General features: G+C 34.4%; 1 long non-coding RNA gene across 1 annotated transcript in view; it reads left to right on the top strand.

Moving 5' to 3' along the window:
- Positions 1–3,621: 3,621 nt before the first annotated feature.
- Positions 3,622–12,179, top strand: part of LOC140202992 (uncharacterized) — a 38,362-nt gene continuing 29,804 nt past the window's right edge. Inside the window, exon 1 of the long non-coding RNA XR_011887253.1 lies at positions 3,622–3,690. This is a non-coding gene — a long non-coding RNA (uncharacterized lncRNA). The remainder of the gene's footprint in view (positions 3,691–12,179) is intronic.

Genomic DNA, 12,179 nt, shown 5'->3' with positions numbered 1-12,179 from the left:
AAATCTGTACCATCTCAGGTACTACCGAATAAGTCGTCCTCTCTTATCAATTCGTTTTTGATTGATTCTGGAATCTCCGAGATTTGGAGATTTCTACATCCTAAGGATAAAGAATTTTCTTTTTTTTCCACACATACATCATACTTATTCTAGGATCGACTTTTTTTATAGACTCTCGTCTAATTCCATCTGTAATTGAGTGTAACTATGATATCATTGCCATATCTGATCATGCACCATTGAATCTCTCTATTAAGTTATGGGATATACCTTCCAATACTAGACAATGGCGTTTTAATTCTAACTTACTTCAAGATTCAGATTTTGTAAAATTTATCAAGGATCAGATTGACTTTTTTTTAACCAGTACTACAGATGAAATTTCCATCAGGGTTATATGGGATACTTTTGAAGCTTATATCCGTGGTCAGATCATTTCTTACTCGGCTGCATTGAAAAAACGCACTAAGAATGAAATATTGGTGTTGATTGACAAGATTAAATACATCGTTAAACAATATGCCATTACTCCCAATGAGGAGCTTTACAAACAGAGAGTTGAACTTCAAATGGAACATAGATTACATTTAACATTGTCAATAGAAAATCAATTAATGGAAACAAGAAGTGAGTTTTATATACATAGTGATAAATCTGGTAAATTATCAGCCAATCAATTAAAAACAGCTTTGGTTAAGTGTCAAATTAATAAGATTTGTAAACCTAATGATATTTCTACAGTTGATCATGATGAGATTAATAAATCTTTTCAAGAATTTTATACATCTTTATATCAGTCAGAATTTCCTCATGATCCTGGGGAGATGCAAGATTTTTTTAGGAATTTGAACTTTCTGAAATTAACACCCGACGAATGTTTAAAGTTAGAAACACCTGTTACTGATGAAGAAATAATGGGTGCTATTTCTTCAATGAATTCTGGTAAATCACCCGGCCCAGATGGTTATACAGCAGAATTTTTAAAGTTTTTCTCTTCTATTCTTTCTCCCCAGTTGTGCAGAGTTTTTAGAGATGCCATTGTTATAGGTAAACTGCCACAATCATTTTATGGAGCTTCCATTTCCTCAATTTTAAAGAAAAATAAGGATCCTACTGAATGTGCATCATACAGACGGATATCTTTATTGAATGTTGATTCCAAGATTTTTCTAAAATACTAGCATCTAGGTTAAAAAGGTATTACCTCAAATTATTTCTGCGGATTAAACTGGATTTATCAAAAATCGCTACTCATCCTTTAATATTAGGAGATTAATAAATACTTATACTCCTTCACTGAGAACTCCAGAATGTGTCATCTCATCAGATGCTGAGAAAGCTTTTGACAGAGTTGAATGGCCATATTTATTTACTATGCTTGAGAAGTTTAATTTTAGCCAATATTTATATCCTGGATTAAGTTGATATATCATACTCCCTTAGCTTCGGTTTTGACTAACAATCAAAGACCTCCCTTTTTTCAATTATTTTGTGGCACTAGATAGTCATTATATGCAGATAATTTACTATTATATATGTCTGACCCAGAAAAATCTATTCCTGCAACTTTATCCTTGTTGGATAAGTTCAGTAAATTTTCTGGTTACAAACTGAATCTTAATAAGAGTGAACTTTTTCTGTTAAATGTGATGGTTCCAATTTATAAATATTCACCATTTAGATTAGATACTGATCAATTTACTTATTTAGGAGTTAAAATTACTAAGAAGCACAAGGATTTATTTAAGGTTAATTTTTTACCCCTACTTGATCAGATTAAAGGTTTGATAACTAAATGGTCACCAATGTTTTTGTCATTAATTGGTCGGATCAACGCTGTCAAGATGATTATTTTACCTAAGTTTCTATATTTATTTCAAGCATTGTCAATTTTTATTCCAAAATCCTTTTTTGATAATGTTGATTCAAAAACTTCCTCATACATGTGGCAGAATAAAAATCCTAGATTAGGTAAAAGACACTTACAGAAGCCCAAAAAGGAGGGTGGCTTAGCATTGCCAAACTTTAGATTCTACTATTGGGTGATTAATATTCGTTATTTAAAATTTTGGACATGGAATTGGGATACAGTTCCAAGTCCACAATGGGTTAATCTTGAATGTAATTCTGTTTCAGGATTTTCATTGGGTTCTATTTTAGGGACCCCACTTCCTTTTGACTTTTCTAAACTGGACAAACAAATGGATAACCCAATAGTTAAATATACTCTTTGAATCTGGTTTCTGTTTCAAAAAATTTTTGGACTGAATCAATTCATTTTAACTAGCCCTATTATATCAAATTTTCTTTTTCAACCTTTTTTTTGGATCAAGCATATCTGGTTTGGAAAACAAAGGGTATAATACGTTTTTCTGATTTATTTTCAGATAATTGTTTTATGTCTTTTGAACAATTATCTAATAAATATAATTTACCTGGATCACATTTTTTTTTAGATATCTACAGATCAGAAACTTTTTAAATACTGTTCTTACTACCTTTCTGATTTCATATTCTATTGATCTATTGGAAAAAATTTTGGATTTAAACCTTTTTCAGAAAGGTTCAATAGCAATTATTTATAATATGATAAGGAAAATAAATCCAGATGTTTCCAATACAATTAAGAATGACTGGGAAAGGGAACTTAAGCTTACCTTACCTACTGAGAAATGGCAAAAAAAATTTTCAATTAGTTAATTCTTCCTCTATTTGTGCCAGACATGCGTTGATTAGGTTTAAAGTTGTACATAGGGCTTATATGTCTAAGGATAAATTAGCTCGTTATTACTCTCATATAAATCCTATATGTGATAGATGTCATTTGGAGATAGCTTCATTAACTCATATGTTTTGGTCTTGCCCTTTATTGAAGAAATATTGGGATAATATTTTTGATATTATTTCACTGATTTGAACATTGATTTACAACCTCATCCTTTTACTGCCATTTTTGGTTTACCAATGATTGAAAAACATCATTTGACCCCTTCAGTTTGTCGGATGATCGCTTTTGTTACTTTAATGGCTAGAAGATCTATACTATTGAATTGGAAAGAGATTAATCCTTCTACAACATTTCATTGGTTTTCTCAAACTATATCTTGTTTAAATCTAGAAAAAATTAGAAGTGTTATTTTTGACCCATCTATTAAATTTGATGAGACTTGGAGACCACTTATTCAATACTTCTACATGATGTAATTTGTCCCTTGCCAATCTATTTTGTGAGAGGAATGGAAGTGGTGACACTATTGGTTCTATCTGAGATATCATAATAGCCCTTTTCTTTTTTTTTCCATAGTTTTCTTTAGTTTGGGTAGATTTTTTTTAGGGGATTTTTTTTTTTCTTTTTCTTTTTTTACAATATTTTATATTTTATGTATACTCTTTTTATATTTTGTTGTTAATCTGTGTGATTTTCTGATGTTTCTAACTATGTGCTACCTGACTGTAAACTTTAATAATTATTATCAATTAACATAATCCCAATTATTATGTACTTTTTGTATCGTGTTTGTTGTTGAAACTAATAAAAAGATTGAAAAAGAAAGATTCTACTCCTTGTGTCTTCTTGGATCCCCAAGCGGCATTGGATTTTGTCAATTCTATTGTGGAATCGGCTGAAGTATGAAGGATATTAGAGTCTCCGAATAATTTTCTGAAAGAAAACAGGTTTTGAAGATTTCGGTATGCTGAATATATCTTTTGATCGATTGATTACTTAAAGAAGAGGTCGTCTTCTTAGTTTGACTAACGAATGACTTTTTTTGAAGACTCTTTAGTATACGGAGTGAATTAATACAGTGGATAGATTGTGAACTGGTTTGATTATCTGTTTCTATTTTTCTTTTTCTTTATTAATTAAGTGATAGTTTGCTTGCAGTTTATATAGATTTGTTTTCTTATATTATGGAGTATTTAGTAATAGATAATTAGCTTTAATTATTTTGTTAAATAAGGTAGTAAGTTAAAGAATAATGGCGCTGCTTTTCTCTCTTTAGAGATTAAACTGTTTGGGCTAATAGTATTGTTTTGGCGTCTTTGGAGACTGTCTTCGCATTCCTTTAGCTTATTTTCGATGATTAAGTATAAACATTTTTTTTCTTTGCTGGGCTTTCTTATCTTAAGGTTACGTATTTTCTTTGTAAAGGGGGGGAATTGGGAGAAAAAACTTTTAATCATTATTTAAATTGAGCGGCACGCGGAATTCTGTTCTTATGTCTTTTTTCTTGGGGATGAGTCCCGGCTTTTTCTCTCTTTTGCCAGATTTTCTTCTTTGGGGATGGTGGGAGGTTTGGGGGTATTTTTGTATTTTGGGGTTTATTGTGGGATTTTTTTTCACACACACTTTTTGTATTTTTTCCTATTATGGAGTTCCGGAGCATGCGCGTTTTCTATTTGGTTACATTCATCACCGCCATCTTTGATTAGCCCGCGATGGTATGCGTGTATTGTCGTGTTTAAGAATAATATCCAATGGTACTTAAACAGATAAACGTTATTAGTTGGAATGTACGTGGCTGGAATCACCCTATTAAGCGAAGGAAGATTTTTAAAGTTATTAATCGATTCCAGCCCGATACAATTTTTGCTCAAAAAACGCATATCAGAACGGGCGATCAAAATAGATTTTTTAAAACATGGAAAGGCCTTCAATACCATGCTACTTGTCAAAATAAAACAAAGGGAGTATCTATTTTTATTAAATCTAATATTTATTCAAGAAGACATTGTTTCAGATAATAATGGTAGATTTTTAATTATTAAAGGAACAATTTGTAATAGAAAAACTGTCCTGGTTAATCTATATGGACCTAATGTAGATGATCTTTTTTAAAAAAATGTATTTGGTTTATTCCCAGACTTAAATGAATATATGCTGCTGATGGGAGGTGACTTCAACTGTCGTTTAAACCCTTTGATTGACAAGAGTTCAACCAATCAGCAGCTTCTGAGTCATTCGGCAACACATTAATTCCTTTTTAACTGATTATGGTTTGATAGAAATCTGGAGAAATTTACATCCTAATGACAGAGATTATTCTTTTTATTCACATGTTCATAATAAATATTCGAGAATTGATTATTTTATAGCTGATTTCCGATTTTTGTCCAAAGTCCAGAAATGTGAGTATGATGCTATTGCAGTCTCGGACCATGCGCCTTTAAGCTTAACTTTTGAGTTAACTGATGTTAGTAATGTAAACTTGCCTTGGTGCATTCCAGAAAATTTATTACAAAGTTCGGACTTTGTTAAATTTATAGAGATTCAAATAAAAGATTTCTTTCTTTTTAATAATACGGGAGATGTTTCGAAATTGATTATATGGGATACACTCAAAGCATATTTGCGAGGTCAGATAATATCTTATTTGGCTAAACTCAAGAAACAGACAAAAATAGAGTTAGATAGAATTTCCAAACTAATTAAAGATCTGGATAATACTTTCTCCTAATGCAGTTTCTCCTAATGTTGATTTATTTAAACAAAGGGTTGAATTTAATCACAATATAATTTACTATTAACTTATCCTCTTGAAAGAAATTTGCTTAAACTAAAAAGTGAATTTTATATGTTTGGAGATAAAAGTAACAAGCTGTTAGCATAGCTTCTCAACTTAAAGCAGTTAGAGCTAAAAGACGAATTTTAAAAATTCGTAAGGGAAATGGTAGTTTAGCTTGTAATTATGAAGATATTAATAAAATTTTTCAAGACTATTACAGTGAACTCTATAAATCTCAGTTTCCAGCTGACCTTTCTAATGTGTATGCCTTTTTACAAAAGATTGATTTTCCTAGAATGTCTGTTGAAGATCAGCAAATTCTTGATGCTCCTTTTACTGAAAGAGAAATTCAGAAAGCTATTCTTTCAATGCAATCTGGTAAAGCTCCTGGATTGGGTGGTTTTACTGTAGGATTTTATAAAAAATTTGAACATTTGCTTACTCTTTATATGTTGGAAATGCTTAAAGATTCTTTTCTGTTAGGAGAGTTACCTTCCACATTTTATGAAGCTTCTATTTCTTTAATTCTTAAGGAAGATAAAGACCTTACTGATTGTGCTTCATACAGACCTATTTCATTATTAAATGTGGATGCCAAAATTCTTTCAAAAATAATTGCTAATCAGATGGAGAATATACTAGCTAAAATTATTTCTCAGGATCAAATGGGTTTTATAAAAGGCCGTTATTCTTTTTCTAATATTCAGAGATTGTTCAATATTATATACTCATCCCTCTCTAAGACTCCCCAATGTGTTGTTTCTCTAGATGCTGAAAATGCATTTGATAGAGTTGAATGGAAATATCTATCTAAAGTTTTAGAGAAATTTAGCTTTGGTACTAATTTTAATAAATGGATTAGATTGATATATAAAAGCCCTATTGCCACTGTTATCACTAATAACTGTAGATCCCCTTTTTTTCAACTTTCCCGGGGTACGAGACAAGGATGTCCGTTAAGTCCTCTGTTATTTAACTTGATGTTGGAACCCTTGGCTATTGCACTTCGTGAAGCTAAAAATATTCAAGGAATTTCTATAAATGGGGCTATTCATAAGATCTCCCTTTATGCGGATGATCTTTTGGTTTATGTTTTGAATCCCGAAGAATCTATTCCTAGCTTATTGAAATTATTAAATGAATTTGGATTGTTTTCAGGATATAAATTAAACCTGCATAAAAGTGAATTATTTCCTTTAAATGATTCTGCTTCTATATATAACATTCCCCTAAAAGTTACGGATTCTTTTAAATATTTAGGTATTATCATCACTAAAAATTATGGAGACCTTTATAGAGCTAATTTAGTTCCCTTAGTGGATTTTATGAAGCAATTTTTTTCTAGATGGAATCCACTTACACTTTCTTTAGTAGGTCAAATTCATGCAGTTAAAATGATAATTTTACCAAAATTTTTATATGTATTTCAAAACATTGCTATTTTTCTAACTAAGAAGTTTTTTGATCAGGTTGACTATTATTTCATCTTTTGTTTGGAATAATAAAAGACCAAGAATTGGAAAATGTCATTTACAAAAATTAAAAAAGGATGAAGGTCTTACTTTGCCTAATTTAAGAATGTATTATTGGGCTGTCAATATACGTTATGCGTGTTCCTGGTTATATTGGACAAATAAAAAGGAACGACCATCTTGGGTTGATTTGGAATTGAAAATTGTGAAACAATTTCATTTAACTTCGTTATTAGGAGCTTCTTTACCTGTACAATTAGCCAAAATTTCTATTCTAAATATAAATCCTATGATTAATCAATCATTACGAATTTGGTACCTGTTTTGTAAATATTTTAATCTTAAAAAATTTAACCTTTTTAGTTTAATTTATTGAAACTATTTATTTAAACCTTCACTTAGTGATCCTACCTTTTCTCTTTGGAGGAATAAAGGAATTTTTTCCTCTATGGACTTGTTTCAAAAAGGTTGATTGATATCCTTTGAGAAATTAGTAACTAAATACTCTCTCTCATATTCACATTTTTTGCAATATCTTCAGGTCAGACATTTCTTACAAGAATATTTAAGTAATTTTCCATATATACAAGATTCTGACCTGTTAGATATTATTTTAAAAATGAACCCTTTAGTGACAGGTTTTATTGGGAAAATTTATAATTTACTATTACAACAAGATAATTATCCTTTACTTAAGATTAAACAAGATTGGGAAAGAGAGCTTAATATGACCTTGATAACAGAGGATTGGTTGCGAATTTTGAAGCTGGTTAACTCTTCTTCGATTTGTGCCAGTCATTCTCTAATTCAATTTAAAATTGTACATCGTTATTATTTGACGAAGGAGAGATTGTATAAAATATTTCCTAATGTAAATAGTTAGTGTGATAGATGCAAAACTGAGATAGCTACATTGACACATATGTTTTGGTCGTGTTCTGTATTGAAACAATTTTGGAAATCTATTTTTCTACAATCTCTAAAGCTTTAAAAATCAATTTACAACCTAATAAATTGACAGTTTTGTTTGGTATAATTCCTCAACACATTCACGGTATTTCTATATCTGACCAATACTTAATTGCATTTGTCACATTATTGGCTAGAAGGGCTATTTTATTAAAATGGAAAGGTGCCTCTGCTCCCACTTTGATACAATGGTTCTCTCAGGTGATGTTATGTCTTAGTTTGGAAAAAATCAGAAGTTGAACTTTTGATCCTAAATTTGACTTCGAGAAAAGGTGGGGTTCTTTTGCCTGTTATTACCATTTGACTTGAGTTAATACAGATGGTCCTTCTCTGATGCTTGGTTATATGGATTTGGTTGGCAATTTGATGTCTTTTTTTAATGGAAGCTTGTATGGTGCATAGCTCCGGGATTGTGCTCCAAATGGGTTTTTTTTCCCTTTTTTTTTTAGTAATTAGGGGTTTTCTCTGTTTTAGTTAGTAGGGGTTCTTTTTTTTTTCTTTCTTTCCTTTTTTCGATAAAAAAAGCTTTAGTACTTTGTTTTTTGATTATTATTGATATACTGTTGAGCCTGGTTGATAGTTTAACTCTTTTTCTACATATGGATATGTTATCTTGATTATTTTGATGTATTTTTCTCTGTTGTTGATTGTGAATAATAATTAATAAAAAGATTTAAAAAGAAAAGAAAGGACGGGCCGGGTTGGTGAGGAAGCCCTCAATTTTTGTAGTGCTCGATACCAGGGAGTCATATAAGACACGAGAACAGAGTTAAGCCATTCAGCCCGTCGAGCTTGTTCTCCCACTCCATCATGGCTGATTTATCATCTCTCTCAACCCCATTCTGCTCTCTCCTTGTAACGTTTGACACCCTTGCCAATCAAGAACGATACACCCAATGACTTGGCTTCCATATCAATTGTAGCAAAGAATTCCACAGATTCACCACCCCCTGGCTAAAGAAATTCCTCCTCATCTCTGTTCTAAAGGGTTGTCCCTCTACTTCCAGGCTGTGCCCTCTGGTCCTAGACTCAGCCACAATCGGAACCATCCTCTCCACGTCCACTCTGTCTAATCCTTTCAGTATTTGATAGGTTTCAATGAGTTTCCCCCTCATTCTTCTAATCTTCAGCGAGTGCAGGCCCAGAGCCGTCGACCACTCCTCATTTGTTAACCTTTTCATTCCTGGAATCATTCTCGTGAACCTCCACTGGAGAAGCTCACAATGTTCTTCTCTGGAAGTCAAGTTCTCAGGCTGAGCAGAAGATTCAGAGAATGGGTCCCTCACCCAGGGCCTTTCATCGGAACTTAGGTTGAAAGTTTTGAGCAGCAGCTATGTTCATTTCATTTGCCAATTTGCAGAGATATTGAATTTACAGCAGAGAAGGTCATCTTTTGGCCTATTGTGCCTGCAGTCTGCAGACTGGAGAAGTCTGAGGCCAATCCTATTGCTGTTTATATAGAAACATAGAAAATAAGTGTAGGAGTAGGCCATTCAGCCCTTTGAGCCTGCACCGCCATTCAGTATGATTGTGGCTGATCATCCAGCTCAGAACCCTGTACCTGCCTTCTCTCCATTCCCTCTGATCCCTTTAGCCTCAAGGGCCATATCTAACTCCCTCTTAAATGTAGCCAATGAACTGGCCTCAACTGTTTCCTGTGGCAGAGAATTCCACAGATTCACCACTCTCTGTGTGAAGAAGTTTTTCCTCATCTCGGTCCTAAAAGGCTTCCCCTTTATCCTTAAACTGTGACCCCTCGTTCTGGACATCCCCAACATCGGGAACAATCTTCCTGCATCTAGCCTGTCCAATCCCTTTAGGATTTTATACATTTCAATAAGATCCCCCCTCAATCTTCTAAATTCCAACGAGTATAAGCCTAGTCGATCCAGTCTTTCATCATATGAAAGTACTGCCATCCCAGGAATCAATCTGGTGAACCTTCTTTGTACTCCCTCTACGGCAAGAATGTCTTTCTTCAGATTAGGGGACTCACCAAGGCCTTGTACAACTGCAGTAGTACCTCCCTGCTCCTGTACTCAAATCCTCTTGCTATGAATGCCAGCATACCATTCGCCTTTTTCACCGCCTGCTGTACCTGCATGCCCACTTTCAATGACTGGTGTGTAATGACACCCAGGTCTCGTTGCACCTCCCCTTTTCCTAATCGGCCACCATTCAGATAATAATCTGTTTTCCTGTTTTTGCCACCAAAGTGGATAACCTCCCATTTATCCACATTAAATTGCATCTGCCATGAATTTGCCTACTCACCTAACCTATCCAAGTCACCCTGCATCCTCTTAGCATCCTCCTCATAGCTAACACTGCCGCCCAGCTTCGTGTCATCTGCAAACTTGGAGATGCTGCATTTAATTCCCGTATCTAAGTCATTAACATATATTGTAAACAACTGGGGTCCCAGCACTGAGCCTTGCGGTACCTCACTAGTCACTGCCTGCCATTCTGAAAAGGTCCCGTTTATTCCCACTCTTTGCTTCCTGTCTGTCAACCAATTCTCTATCCACAGCAATACCATACCCCCAATACTGTGTGCTTTAAGTTTGCACACTAATCTCCTGTGTGGGACCTTGTCAAAAGCCTTTTGAAAATCCAAATATACCACATCCACTGGTTCTCCCCTATCCACTCTACTAGTTACATCCTCAAAAAATTCTGAGATTCGTCAGACATGATTTTCCTTTCACAAATCCATGCTGACTTTGTCTGATGATTTCACCGCTTTCCAAATGTGCTGTTATCACATCTTTGATAACTGACTCTAGGATTTTCCCCACCATCGATGTTAGGCTAACCGGTCTATAATTCCCCGGTTTCCCTCTCCCTCCTTTTTTAAAAAGCGGGGTTACATTAGCCACCCTCCAATCCTCAGGAACTAGTCCAAAACCTAAAGAGTTTTGAAAAATTATCACTAATGCATCCACTATTTGTTTGGCTACTTCCTTAAGCACTCTGGGATGCAGACCATCTAGCCCTGAAGATTTATCTGCCTTTAATCCCTTCAATTTACCTAACACCACTTCCCTACTAACATGTATTTCCCTCAGTTCCTTCATCTCACTAGACCCTCTGTCCCCTACTATTTCCGGAAGATTATTTATGTCCTCCTTAGTGAAGACAGAACTAAAGTAGTTATTCAATTGGTCTGTCATGTCCTTGTTCCCCGTAATCAATTCACCTGTTTCTGTCTGTAAGGGACCTACATTTGTCTTAACCAATCTTTTTCTTTTCACATATCTATAAAAGCTTTTACAGTCAGTTTTTATGTTCCCTGCCAGTTTTCTCTCATAATCTTTTTTCCCTTTCCTAATTAAGCCCTTTGTCCTCCTCTGCTGGACTCTGAATTTCTCCCAGTCCTCAGGTGAGCCGCTTTTTCTGGCTAATTTGTATGTTTCTTCTTTGGAATTGATACTATCCCTAATTTCCCTTGTCAGCCATGGGTGCACTAACCTTCCCTGATTTATTCTTTTGCCAAACAGGAATGAACAATTGTTGTAGTTCATCCATGCGATCTTTAAATGCTTGCCATTGCATATCCACCGTCAACCCTTTTAAGTACCATTTGCCAGTCTACCTTAGCTAATTCACGTCTCATACCTTCAAAGTTACCCTTCTTTAAGTTCAGAACCTTTGTTTCTGAGTTAACTATGTCATTCTCCATCTTAATGAAGAATTCCACCATATTATGGTCACTCTTACCCAAGGGGCCTCTCACGACAAGATTGCTAATTAACCCTTCCTCATTGCTCGATACCCAGTCTAGAATGGCCTGCTCTCTAGTTGGTTCCTCGACATGTTGGTTCAAAAAACCATCCCGCATACATCCCAAGAAATCCTCTTCTTCAGCACCCTTACCAATTTGGTTCACCCAATCTACATGTAGATTAAAGTCACCCATTATAACTGTTGTTCCTTTATTGCACGCATTTCTAATTTCCTGTTTAATACCATCCCCAACCTCACTACTACTGTTAGGTGGCCTGTACACAACTCCCACCAGCGTTTTCTGCCCCTTAGCGTTATGCAGCTCTACCCATATCGATTCCACATCCTCCAGGCTAATGTCCTTCCTTTCTATTGCATTAATCTCCTCTCTAACCAGCAATGCCACCCCACCTCCTTTTCTTTCATGTCTATCCCTCCTGAATATTGAATATCCCTGAATGTTGAGCTCCCATCCTTGGTCACCCTGGAGCCATGTCTCTGTGAT

The sequence above is a fragment of the Mobula birostris genome, chromosome 9 (genome assembly GCF_030028105.1).
Source record: "Mobula birostris isolate sMobBir1 chromosome 9, sMobBir1.hap1, whole genome shotgun sequence".
Classification (NCBI taxonomy): domain Eukaryota; kingdom Metazoa; phylum Chordata; class Chondrichthyes; order Myliobatiformes; family Myliobatidae; genus Mobula; species Mobula birostris.
This window is presented reverse-complemented; position numbering and strand designations above follow the sequence as displayed.